Source organism: Pinus tabuliformis, chromosome 4_2, assembly GCF_031772625.1.
Source record: "Pinus tabuliformis cultivar Carrire ecotype Pingquan chromosome 4_2, CPIR1, whole genome shotgun sequence".
NCBI lineage: Eukaryota > Viridiplantae > Streptophyta > Pinopsida > Pinales > Pinaceae > Pinus > Pinus tabuliformis.
This window is the reverse complement of record NC_142304.1, coordinates 831,469,548-831,482,229: the sequence shown is the minus strand read 5'-3', so window position 1 is coordinate 831,482,229 and position 12,682 is coordinate 831,469,548.

Sequence of the window (12,682 nt, the reverse complement as noted above, 5' to 3'; positions counted from 1 at the left end):
CTATCTGAAACAAATCAAAAATAACTGGGAATTGATATCAGAGAAAAAAGAGTCAAGGACTCAACCCTTACAAAAGATATGGTTATACCAGGGAAGGATGCTCCATCTCTTGAATGCATATTTCATTGCATGCCTTATCTTTTGTTGTAGAATCCATGTACCTCTAAATGTGTTCTTCAAGAGATAAGAAAGGTTATCAGAGGATATGCCCCTTTTAAACTAGTGTAGAATTTAATAGGAGGAAATAGTAATCCATCATTTAAGAAAAACTAAGAATTTTTGCGAGTATAATAGACCTTTAAGTATCTAATTGTATTTGAGGGTAAAGGCTTGTGTTCTATTGGAGTTGACATTAGGAAGAAGGTACTTGAAAGTTTGACTTCCCCAAACACCACAAGTTGTGTTGAAGTGTAGTTCCATATAAGATCTTTCATACACACATTATAATTCTGAGTCCCTATAAACTAAATTTTGTAGAAGAATGCTTAACTGAACAGATATTTATGTTAAAGGCTTGGAGTTCAAAGATTCATATTATGAGATTCCACTTTGCTACATTCCCATAAAATATTTATTTTCGTTTTTCTAATTGATATTGGCAGATAGTCTTAAGAAAGTAATTCATATTCCATAAAAGAATTATAGAGATGATTCATCCAAGTTGCAAGAAGTCATAGTTCATTCCATTGATCAAAAGAAAAACTTCTTAAGGAGGCATGGAAACCTTTCATGCTTAGAACTGGTGTGTGGTATCATCTAGGTAGCAAAGGTGTTTACATTCAATTTCTGATATTGGAAAGCTTAACCAAACTAGATTTTGAACTGAAATCAAAGAATTATCACCATTATGTTGCTATCATTTTCTATTTTAATCTCTCATGACTGAATTATATTTCCACATTCAGAACAAAATGTTGTTTTGATTGTAATTATTTGTGCTTCAAACATTTTGCAAAGAAAGATGCATTGATCTAATGACATGTAAAATTTGCCTAAAAATTACCTTAAAATCCCTTAACAGTAGAGAATTAGCATCATTCATCGAAAAATAACTTGATATGTTGGTCATCATTGGAACCTATTCATTGTAGTAGTAGTATTCCAAAAGAATAAAAACTAAGGTGACGAATAAAACTTCCCAAGCTGTAAATAAATGTTCATTCTGAGAACAAGAAACTATCTGAACTAGTCCTTATTTCATGCTTTACATGGAATTGTTGAATGACCTAAAAATCATACCTTTAAAAAGGCTAAATGATTAGCCCCAGAAATGGGTAACTATATGGGCTCATTCTGCCTCTTATTTCGACTTAATCCACCATTCTCATTAGTTTGTTGCATGTTTTTGAATATATTTATGCTAATAGAGTGAATTGGGTTAGTCACTTTTCCATGTAGTCTAATGAGTGTTTTATGCAGATTTTTTGGACAATTTTGGACAAAGACAAGGAATTTATGAACAAATGGCAGCCAAAACTCGAGGAAAACAGGGAAGAGGACTTGTAGGTGGGATGTATCCTTCATTAATGACCCCTTTCCTCGAATCCTCCATCAGCAACTCGGAGCACAAAGGCCCACATTGATGATTCCAAGGGGCAACCGAGCAAGTCAAGTAGGATTGTTGTTTATCTTCAGTTCTAGGAAGCCGAGTTCCTTGATTTTAGGAGGACTGTTGGAAGTCCCCATTTGTATAAATAAGAAGGCTTAGAGCCTCAGTAGGTTAGCCAGTTCTTAGTATATTTTCGCACTTTTGTGCAACACATTGTTCAGCTTATTTTCGAGTTCCTTTTTAGAACAGTTTATGCGATGTAACTACTATTTTTTATAAATGAAGATGAAACAATTTTTGAGCCAGCACTGATCTCTTTTAGAGGGCTGAAGCTCTTGGGTTAGGGCCCAACTCAAGCTACCCATCACCTCCTTTATGTACTTATATTTTTTTGCTTCCATTCATGAGTTAAAATCTGTTGCATAGATTCATTTTGCTTTGATAGATTAGGTTGCTTTTGATGGTTAGTATAGTTGTCTTTTCAGCTGTTCAAGTAGGTTTCTACAGTGATAGAAAAAGATTCAAAAAGGCCAATAGCAAGTCTTTATCTCCTTTCTCCCTTCCTGGGACTATGATTTGAGGTCAAGGTACTACTGCTGCCACCAAAAACACAGTTTTTGCTCTTCCATGCAACTGCTAGTGTGATAACTTTGATTTGGAAAGGTTGATAGTAGTTTAGATTCATTTGCTTAGATCATTTCCTGCTCTTTTCCCATAGTTCTCTCACATGATTTTCTGTTCATAAGGTACTGTTTAGAATTTTCTGTTTGTAGGTTAGAAATTAGGTCAAGCTAGACAAAATTATTTTTTTAGTTCTTTCTTTGGTCAGTTTTGCTAAGTAAATGTGCAGATCTCTTGCAGGACATCTCAGCTCACCATCCCTCCATAAAACATCTAGCACCAGCTCACTTCTCATAAGATTTCCCAGCTCATTCGCAACATTTCGCCAATCTGCCTTAACTTCTACATTTTTTCCATAAAGCTACTTTCTTGCCATTCGAACAAGTCTGACCATCACATTTGTCCATGATCTTCCCTGACAAGTTCTAGACACCTCAAAACCTTCATCCAGCCCTCATTTCCCTTTTCCATCATTTTTTCCACCTTCAAAACTCCAAAAACAGCTTTTGGCCTCCTCCTATAGATCCCCTGCAGCCTCCTGTAGAACTTCCTGTGAGTGATTTTTCGAAGTCCAATCGCTATGAAAGTCTTCAAAAGGGTACTAGGGGCTTCTTAGGACCTCTCCACACCTTTCTCACCCTATGCAAAAGCCAACTCCATCTTCCTCTGTCACCAAACCTCTGCACAGTCATAACCAGATAAATCACAAGCATAATAATTTCACATAAAAACACTCAAAAGTACAAAAAGATGATTTCTTCTCATTTCTTTTCAGAATTAGCCTACATAAATGTAATTTACCTTTTCAGTAGTTAATGGCACTCATTTCATTAGTTTCCATCTCTTTTCTTGCAAAAGTAGGGTTAGTAGGTAAACTAGGGTTTTCTAGGGTTTGCATTTCATTTCAATTTTCATTATCTTTCTGCAAATAGGATAGCCTCTGTAGAGTTAGCTTTATTCCATCACAGTTAAAAGCTTCTTCTGAGAACTCATAGAAGTTGGCTTAATCTCCTAGCGAACTTGCACCAGCTGATCAAGTGACAACCTGCAGTAAGAGCTAGTACTTGTGCATACAGCACCATCTCTTTCAAGTTTGTTACAAACTACCAGGTTGATAAAAGTAAAGAAGGAAGCCCCAGGAGTTTTATCATTATTACTGCAATACTGGAGCCCACCACTAAACTCTAGCTAACCATTGTTGTGTGATATAAGATGCAAACCATCATTCCAAGTCTCCCTCTCTTGCTTCATACATAAGAGTATCACCATCATCCTCTGCCCTCGTTGTAGCTAAGTTGTTCCCATGCACATCATTTCCCTCGTCTGGTCTGCTAGAAATAGTCTCTCCACTGTTTGCGAGACCAGAACTTGTTTCAGCTTGAGCTTGTTCAGTTTTTGAAAAGGAAGCCTTGAATGGCCCCGCAAGAGACACCTCAAAGTTCGTGCTTGTCCCTCTACCACTACAATTGACATTAGTTGCTTCGTGGGTAGGAAATATAATAACATCTCTACCACCGGAATCTTTTCGTTGATTTGGGGCAATACTACTAGTACCTACCATAGTATTGCCAGAGCTCATTTCAGGCACAAAAGATTCATTATTATTTTTATTTGACATTCCCAAAATACCCCGTGAAGCAAACCCATCAAGATTTCCACCTTTCCCATCTGATGTGCCGCCAGAATTCTGAACCCAATGAGAGATTTTCCCACAGGAGTGAGCGCAGTCATACTCCACGTCATCTGTGGGCATCTCATATCGAAAATTTTGACAAGAATTATGTTTTGCAAGCCACTGAAGAATGAAAACATAATGGTACATGTGTTTATAGGGCCCTTGTCTTACTTCGATTCCCACTGCAAATTCATCCTAGCATATTTTACACTATGTAGAATCAGTAACAAGAAGGTCTTGGGTAATTTTAATGGTGGGAATTGTTCCTATGGAAGATTTGGAGGTAGGAGGTGTACCATACCCATTGGGGTAATTTTCTGCCAGTTGTTGAATAAGCTTATCCAAACCAATCCCAAGGAAATAATCCCCAAAGTTACCAGGTAATCTAGTTGGCCACGCCTTGTGCTGGCATCAACAAAGAATTCCATATTCTTCCCACCCAGACCCATCAAATTCTGCATCATTTGACCATGAGTAAACATCATAGGATTGAACCCACTAGGATCCATCAAAATTTGTACCCTTCCTCCTCTCCCTCTCTACTCCTCATCATTGGTATTACTATTATTGTTGTTGTCATCATCGTTCCCATGTTGGAATAAAGAAACAAGGATTCCATCATTTGGGTTATGCCATGACCAGCTGTAAGAGTTGTAGAACGACCCCCAACAGGACCTGGTCCAGCTTGCCATGGTTGGAATCACAATCCCCCTTTCTCCTTCCCCTACCTCCCCTGGGTGTACAAAACATCCATTGCAATAGGGGAAAATGAGGCCCTCCTCCCACACATCAATTTTGATACTCCTCTAGCACTGATTACACCAGTAAATCTGCCCTTCTCTTCTAGATGACATCCTTATCTATATCCTACCTAATTCCTCCCTTCTTCCTCCCCCTACTGTTGCTCAAAGCATGTGATCCAATAGCATTTGCCTACTGGTGACAGACATCATCATGACTCTATCAAAATGATACGCATCAAAATTGCTTATTTAGTCCACTGCAAATGGACCCAATTCACCTTGATACCTTGAATCTCAAGTCTGATTGTATTTGTTCCCGTGTGATTTGCTTCCTGAGAAGCACAACCATTCCTCAGTGTTCCAACTGAATGCATGACTGTTGGACATGAACGGGCTTCAAGGCCAGAGCATCCAGGTGCTTCTCCTTACAGATGTTTAACAACACCTCTTCATAGCCTCTCTGCTCATTGTCGGCACTCATGAGATACATTATTAGGGATCAAAATCACAGAAGGGGTTTTTATAAACCCTCTTACAGGCTTAAATATCTATTAAGTTCCCACCTAAAGCTCGTTTACTTTTTATCCCAACAACTCTAATTTATTTTTCTTTGTTTTAGTTTGGGTTTGGTTTTTTTTGGGTTCATAGTGTAAACCCTAAAAGTTGTTTGGGTCTTATTTTTTTTCTCCACATCAAATGGGCTTAAAAAATAACATTTAGTTTTTAATACATATTAAATCAACTGAAAGATATTTGTATTTAAACGTGCAAAGGAAAATAAATAAATCCACTCCCATATTCTTATGGTACATCTTTTTCAATCTTCGTGATGATTTATTAAAGCATACTTTCGTAAATCTAACTTTTCAGTTATAATATAATTATAATTTTTTAAGAATTTAAATAATATTTAACTTTTAATATATTATCTTATGATAATATATTTTAAATGAGATTGGATGTGATAATATATTATAGATGAAATTGGATTAGAGTTAATGTATTTTTGTAGAAATGAATATTGATTATGTAAAATATGTATAAATTTTACTTTCAAATATTAATGGTGTTTTTTTTAACTATGTAAGCCAATAGGTGGTTTAGAGATTCAAGTATTTAAAAGAAATGCACATTTTTTTAAAGAAATTGTGTAAAATCTTTTTAACATAAAGAATGTATTTTTAGTATTTTTTAATAAAAAAAAATTATGATATTTTTTTAATTATATTTCTTTTTTATATTTTTGAGTTTGTTAGAATTTTTTTAAAGAGTTTTATAATTCTTGTCGATGATTGTTGTTTTTCATAGTTTTACATATTTTTTTTCTCTTATTTTGTTATTCTTATCGTGCTATATCCATAATTTGTTGGAATAATTTGGACCAAGTTTGTCGTCAAACTAGAGACTGCTACTATAACAACAAGAGTATATCCAACAACCAATAAACTAGATATACCAAGAATCTATCAGATATCCATGAGAAAGTCTCTCAACAATCCTCAACAGCAGAATTCAGTTGATAACAATGGCAATTGTGAGAATCAGACAGATGGCATGGGTGTACATCGGAACAAATGTGAAATGGATATGAAAAGGGTATTAGACAATGCTTAGCCTGACCAATTTAAAAAAAGGGACACCTTTGGTGTAATTAAGGTTTTTCATATACAATGGATTAAAGTAGGGAGGGAAGATTATGGTACTGAACCAATTACTTTTAATTAAAATTTATAAGTCATGTAAATAGAAGTAAATTATCTAAAATAATTAGTGGTAATTTATGTCCATGGGGCATAGAATAGATTATGACAGGGTGTATTGTTAAGGCATTTTGTGGTGTTAAGGTCACCGATTTGAAACTCCGTAGTTAAAAATATGGTCATGTTAAGGGTGGGTGTGGCTCAAGCTAGGTGGTCATGTCGTGTTGCAAAAGGAGGTGTTGGCCCACTCCCATTTTCGATAATTTGTTAACCTTTGAATTCAATTCCTTGTGAATGTGATCAAATGATATAACCCTAAAGATTCTAATAAGCTCCATAATTCTAATAATCCTATGATCTAATAAAGATGTGCATAAGGAAGTATAACCTTTCATCCACTCTATAAAATCCTTTGAATCCCCTATCACTTGTAAGTGTAGATTGTTGAAAAGACACAATTAAAATGACTAACATAAACAACTAATTCATATTATTGTAGTTCTTGTTAGGTAGTCATATTTTTGTTCCCAGACTAAATTAGTCTTTCACGTTAGTCATTTTCAGTAGTATTACTTATTAGCTAGTCGTATATTTTAACTCACGACTACATTAGTCATTTATGTTAGTCGTTTTTAGTTGGGTCTCTTAATATTTCTAATTTTTGGTAATATTTCACTTGGAAAAGTTGTGGTGATTAACTTTTTTAGTCACTTAGTCACTAATTTCACCATTTTCTACTTGTGGGGGCGCTCCTTCTACAAATATAACCAAACTTTGTCACCCACTTGTAACTTGTGTGGCACCCAATGTTGATCATGTCACTGCTTGTACTTAGCATTGGCTTTGTCCAATATGTCATGGACCTATTGGTGGATGTGATGAATGCGCTCAATGAAGTTGTTAACCCCATCAGCTTCGGAGTGGACATGAGCTAAATCTATCTGCGTAGCTACAATTGGTATAGCCACATCAATGGGGCATAGTGGCTGGAATCCCAACCCCACCTGAAAGGGGTTTTGGCCAGTTGAGCTATGGAGAGCTCTGTTGTAGTTGTGTTGGACATAAGGGAGTCTTTCATCCCATGTGCATGGATGCTTCAATTTGAACATGCGAAAAATATGTACAATCATCCTATTGACAACATTTGTTTGGCCATCATTTTGGGAGTGGAAATTCATGGACTCAGTGAGCTTGGTATCCAGCATCGACTAGAGACTTGTCCAAAATGTACTTAGGAACTTGTTGTCTTGGTCTGAGATAATTCACTGTGGATCCCAAAGTGAACCTAGAATCATTCAAAGAAAAACTTAGTAGTGGCTTCTATTGTGATACTCTTCTTATAGGCCGCCAGAATGGTCATCTTAGAGAATTTTTCGACAACCAAAAAAACGCAGTCGTTGTGATACTTAATAGAAGGAAGACCTGACATGTAATCCATGGATTTGGATTCCCAAGGTCATTTAAGAGTAGGCATAGGAGTATATAGGTCTTTCTTCTTGATGATCGGTTTAGAAATGGTGCAAGCAATGCCTGATATGATGTACTTCCAAACATTATGTCGAAGGTTCGGCCAATAAAAATACTTTTGCAACATTGCCACTATTTTCTCTACCCCGAAGTGTCCAGCAATCTGATTGTAGTGTGCCTCCCAAATCATCTTGGCATGCTCGCCTGAAGGAACACTGAAGTTTCCTAAGTGGCATAATAGTGCATCCTAGAGGTGAAAATTTGGAACTTTCTTACCTTTCAGGAGTGTCTGGTATGTGTTGTTGAATTTTGGATCGCTTTTGTAAAGATGTGGCCACCCCAAAGTCCCGTACCCACAAGATTCGATCACAGTGGTCAGCGCCATGACCAACTATCGGTGAGGCAGTCTGCAAAATTGTTGGTGCTTCCCTTCTTGTACTTAATGTTCAAATGGAATTTTTGTAGGTTTGTGGTTCATTTATGATGGCGATCATTCTACAACTTCCCTTGTGTCTGTATGAACTACAAGGTTCGGTGGTCTATGTGGATGACCATTTCCTTCTCCAAAATGTAATGCTTCAATTGTCGGCAGGCCTACACAATGGAATACATATATTTATCATAAGTGGGATACTTTCAGACTGTGTCTAAAATTGTCTCATTGTGATATGCCACTAGATGCCCCTGTTGAGTAAGAACTGTACCAATAGCATAGTCGGAGGTATTTGTCTCAATCTCAAATGGTTGTTGTGGATCTAGTAATGTGAGCATTGGTGCAGAGCATAGACAATGCTTCAACTCGAAAAATGCCTTTTGTTTGGATTCATACCAAAATAACTTTACTTTCACTCCTCCCTCGATGACTTGAATCAAACGCCAAGTGATATGAAAGAACCCCAACACAAACCTATGGTAGAAATTGGCAAGACCTAGAAAGTTGTGAAGCTTTGTTAGAGTGGTTGGGGCTAGAAAATCATGAATGACTTGTATCTTGGCTGGGTTCACATACACACCCCGCTCATTAATGATGTACCCTATATATTGAACCTTAGTCATACAAAATGTGAATTTCTCCAAATTTGCACACAACTTGTGTTTCGACAAAGTTTAGAGGACATGTTGAATATGGTGGAGGTACTCTTCCCAACTCTTGATGAAGATCGAGATGTCATCCAAATACACCACCACGAATGAGTTGGTGAAGGGTCACAAAACATTTCCCATCAACCTCATGAAGGTTGCGGGGGAATTTTTCAACCTAAATGGCATGACTAACCATTAGAAAAGACCCTCCTTGGATTTAAATGAAGTCTTCCACACATTGGAGGGTTTGATTGGTACCTGGTGATAGCCAGAAATCATGTCAATCTTGCTAAAATATTTGGTCCCCTTGAGCTGGTGAAGAAGGTCATCAATCTCTGGGATTGGATACCTTGTTCAACGCCCGATAGTCAATACAGAGTCTCCAGCTCTCCTCCTTATTCTGTACCAACACAATTGGGATCCCACAAGGTGATGAACTTGGTCTAAAAACTCCTAAATTTACCTCTTGATTTCAACATTCTCTAGAACAAAACATCAAAAGATCGGTCCATTGGGTAGCGACACTCCTGGGGTCAGATTCGTGGAGTGCTTGACCTGACATTGTCGAGGTACCCCTTGTAGGTGAGGTGGAGATGTCCATGTACTCCTCCACGACCTTGCCCATATGTTGTTGTTGTGCAGAGGAGCCCTATGTGGAGGTCGTGGCCACAATATTCTTATTTCCCTGGGGGTGAATCATAAGGAAAACAAATTTTCCGGTCTTGGAAATGATCTTATTGCATTTCTTCGCAGTGATCAAGGAGATGGTGGTAAGTGGTGCTACCTCTGGTATCCTATACAACTTATTGCCCAAAGTAATAATAATAGTGTGAGGCCTAGACTCATACACAATGTGTCACTTCCACAGGTATGGTTAGCCTAATAATAAATCACAAACTTCAAGAGGAGAAACATCACACAGTACCTCATATGTGAAGGGCTTGATGTTGTAGGGAAGGCGATATTATTGGCAGATGCAGAGATCTTGTCCTTAGTGAAGCCACACGATGGTGTACAGTTGCAGGTGTGTTGTGTTCGGTAAGCCCAGCCACTTCATGACCTCTACTAAAATTGGGTTCTTTTGGCTCCCGTTTTCGAAAATGAACCACAATAGAGAACCCTTCACCCACATCTATGAGTGGAAGATGCACTCCCCATCTTGTCAATCTTCGGGCTCATCCTTCTGGATCTTGGTGCTGGAAATGGTGGCAATGGGCTCAAAATCAATAATTTGCTTCCCTTTTTCACTCCCCTTGTCGGGTTCTGACTCGAAGTCAGAACATGCATCTGATTTGGAAGCCTTCATCTCGGCCACTAGTAACTACTTTGTCTGACACTCACTTGTGTTGTGAGTGGGGCTCTTATGGAACTCACACCATTTTCCTGTCTCCTTATTTGTCTTCATGGTGCTTTTCTTTGCTTGTGGCTTCGGCAGGTTGTCTTGGGTCACCTCGCCTTGGATTTTTCCTTTGTTCTACGGTTTGGGGGTGCCTTTCCCTTGCTTTGGATTCTCAAATCCAAAGTCTTTCTTCTTCTGTTTTAATTTTTGCTCGATCTTGATAGTGTATTGACAGGTTGTGTCGAGTGAGGAGATGTCCAAGAACTCCATCTCATCCTACATGTACATGTGCAGCTTGATACCCAACTTCTTGCGAAGGGTATGAAAAATATTTGTGAACTATGGCATGTCTTGGTCCCTTCCTTGCCGCAGTGTGGTCCACTTTATGTATTTATCCTCATAGCTCCCGACAGGGTAATATTGTTCCTTAATGGCGTCTCGAAAATAATTCCAAGTGGGTGCAGCTGAAAATAGTGAGGGTCCACTCTCATCCCTCTTCTCACAGTAGGTTTCCCACCAGACCTTGATGTGGGGGGTGACTTTAGGGAGTGCAAAATTAGTATTTTCTTGTTTGGAAAAATCATGAAGTGAAAAATATCCTTCTCGAATATTTAACCATTTATCTACAACATCTGCATCTATCTGACCTTCAAATATGGGGATGTCAAAGTTAATTTGACCTTAAAGGGAGTGAGGCTTCTAGAATGGTTGCTGGAAGAAGATGGTCACCTGTGGGTATCTGCTGAAGGATCTAGGAAAATTTGTCCATCGTCGCGTTCCTCTGTCACTTGAGAGCTTCTTCGAGCAATATTTTAAAAGGATCTCCTGCTCCCTCTTCTTTATTTTCCTTCGCCATAGGAGGCCTTCGGGGTTTGTGAGGCTGGTCTTGCAAAGGTTCAACCAGTTCGAGCCCTAACTCCTTATACCCTGACCTCATTGGGACATGCAAAGAAAAATAGAGAAAGAGCATACCGCTCTAATACCACTAATCCAAAATTAAATAGGAATGCAAAAGAATACATATATAACCATAAATACATAGATGCAGTAGAAATAACACTTCATTTGAATATTATCAAAGAATTGAAATATGCTTACATACAAAATGGAAATAAACTAGCTCGAGTGATGGTAGCTTATCTATGAGAAGAGATGTGGTGGCTACATGCCTCTAAATTGCGTTGCAATGAGGCTAAAAGGCCTATTTATTATTGTGAAACAATGGAAAACCCTAAACATCCAAAAACTGTGGAGATGAATCATCAAAATTGTGGGCCCTCTTGGGGTAAATTGGTACATCAACTTCCTGGGGTCATAACTTTGGCATAAGATATATGTTTGACATGCACAATACCTCATTAGAAATATCTATCTAAGCACTATAACTTTCAACTACAAACATTTGTCATCGCCAATTTTCCAACAACAAAAACGTTGTTTAGGGCCTCAAAATGGCTCTGGAAGTTCAGGACCCGAAAAACTACCAAAAATAGTAAATTGTTCTACAATTAATGAAACTAAAAACTGAAAGAAACAATGGTGGGGCACCAAGTGGAATAGGAGGGTGGCCACCAATATCCACCTGGATCAAGATCAATGTAGGTTGATTTGATGTGGTCACAACATTCTAAGGGGTTGCAGGCCGAGAAGTCTTCGGGTTCATTTACGACGATATTTGCAACTGAGGGCCATAGATCTTGGAACTTCGTAGTAATCTACTCGACCTGACTCTACATATGCTCTTTCTCCTGGAGTATATTATCTCTTTCTGCAGTGAGGGAAAGGATCTGGTGTTGTTGTTGGGCATGTGTAATTGAAAAAATGTTGTGCAATGCCTCTGCTTGGTGTGCATCCAGTTGAATGAAATTCATTAATTAACCTGAGGACCAACCCTAGAATTCATCGGGAATCATGGTGGAGGGTTGAGGGGCCTAGGTCTGCATTGGTTTCCCACTAGCAACTTATTTCTCATATTTCCCTTGGAGTGATTCTTCTTTCTCTCAAGGCTCAGCAGCATGAGAACTAATGTGGGTTGGGGTGGAGTGCAGTGGTGATGAGGGACAGATTCATCGTGTAGCGGCACAGAGTGGGTGGTTCTTGGATTGAGAGGCTTGGAGCCAATAACCTAACTAGTAACCATTAGGTCGGTAGATTCAAATAATAAAGACAACATAGATTTATGAACAGATTCTACTCTCGAAGGATGAATTGGAAGTGTCCCATTCATAACTTCGGTCACTGATTTGATAACAGAGTCTACCTCCATTTATGTTTTAGTACCAAGTAGAGATCCAGATGGAGGTATGTAGGATATGGTGTCAGAGGTGGAGGTTGTGTGGGGCAATGGATTACACGACCTGAGGGAAACGACAGAAGTGGAAGGTGGATTTTCTTCGGTGACCGGTGTAGAGGTGTGCGATTGAGGTTCTTGGTCAGTCAAGTCAACAACTTGGTTGGAGGTCATTTTGATCTTTTTCTTAGGGACCGAGGGAATTTTAGTGACCA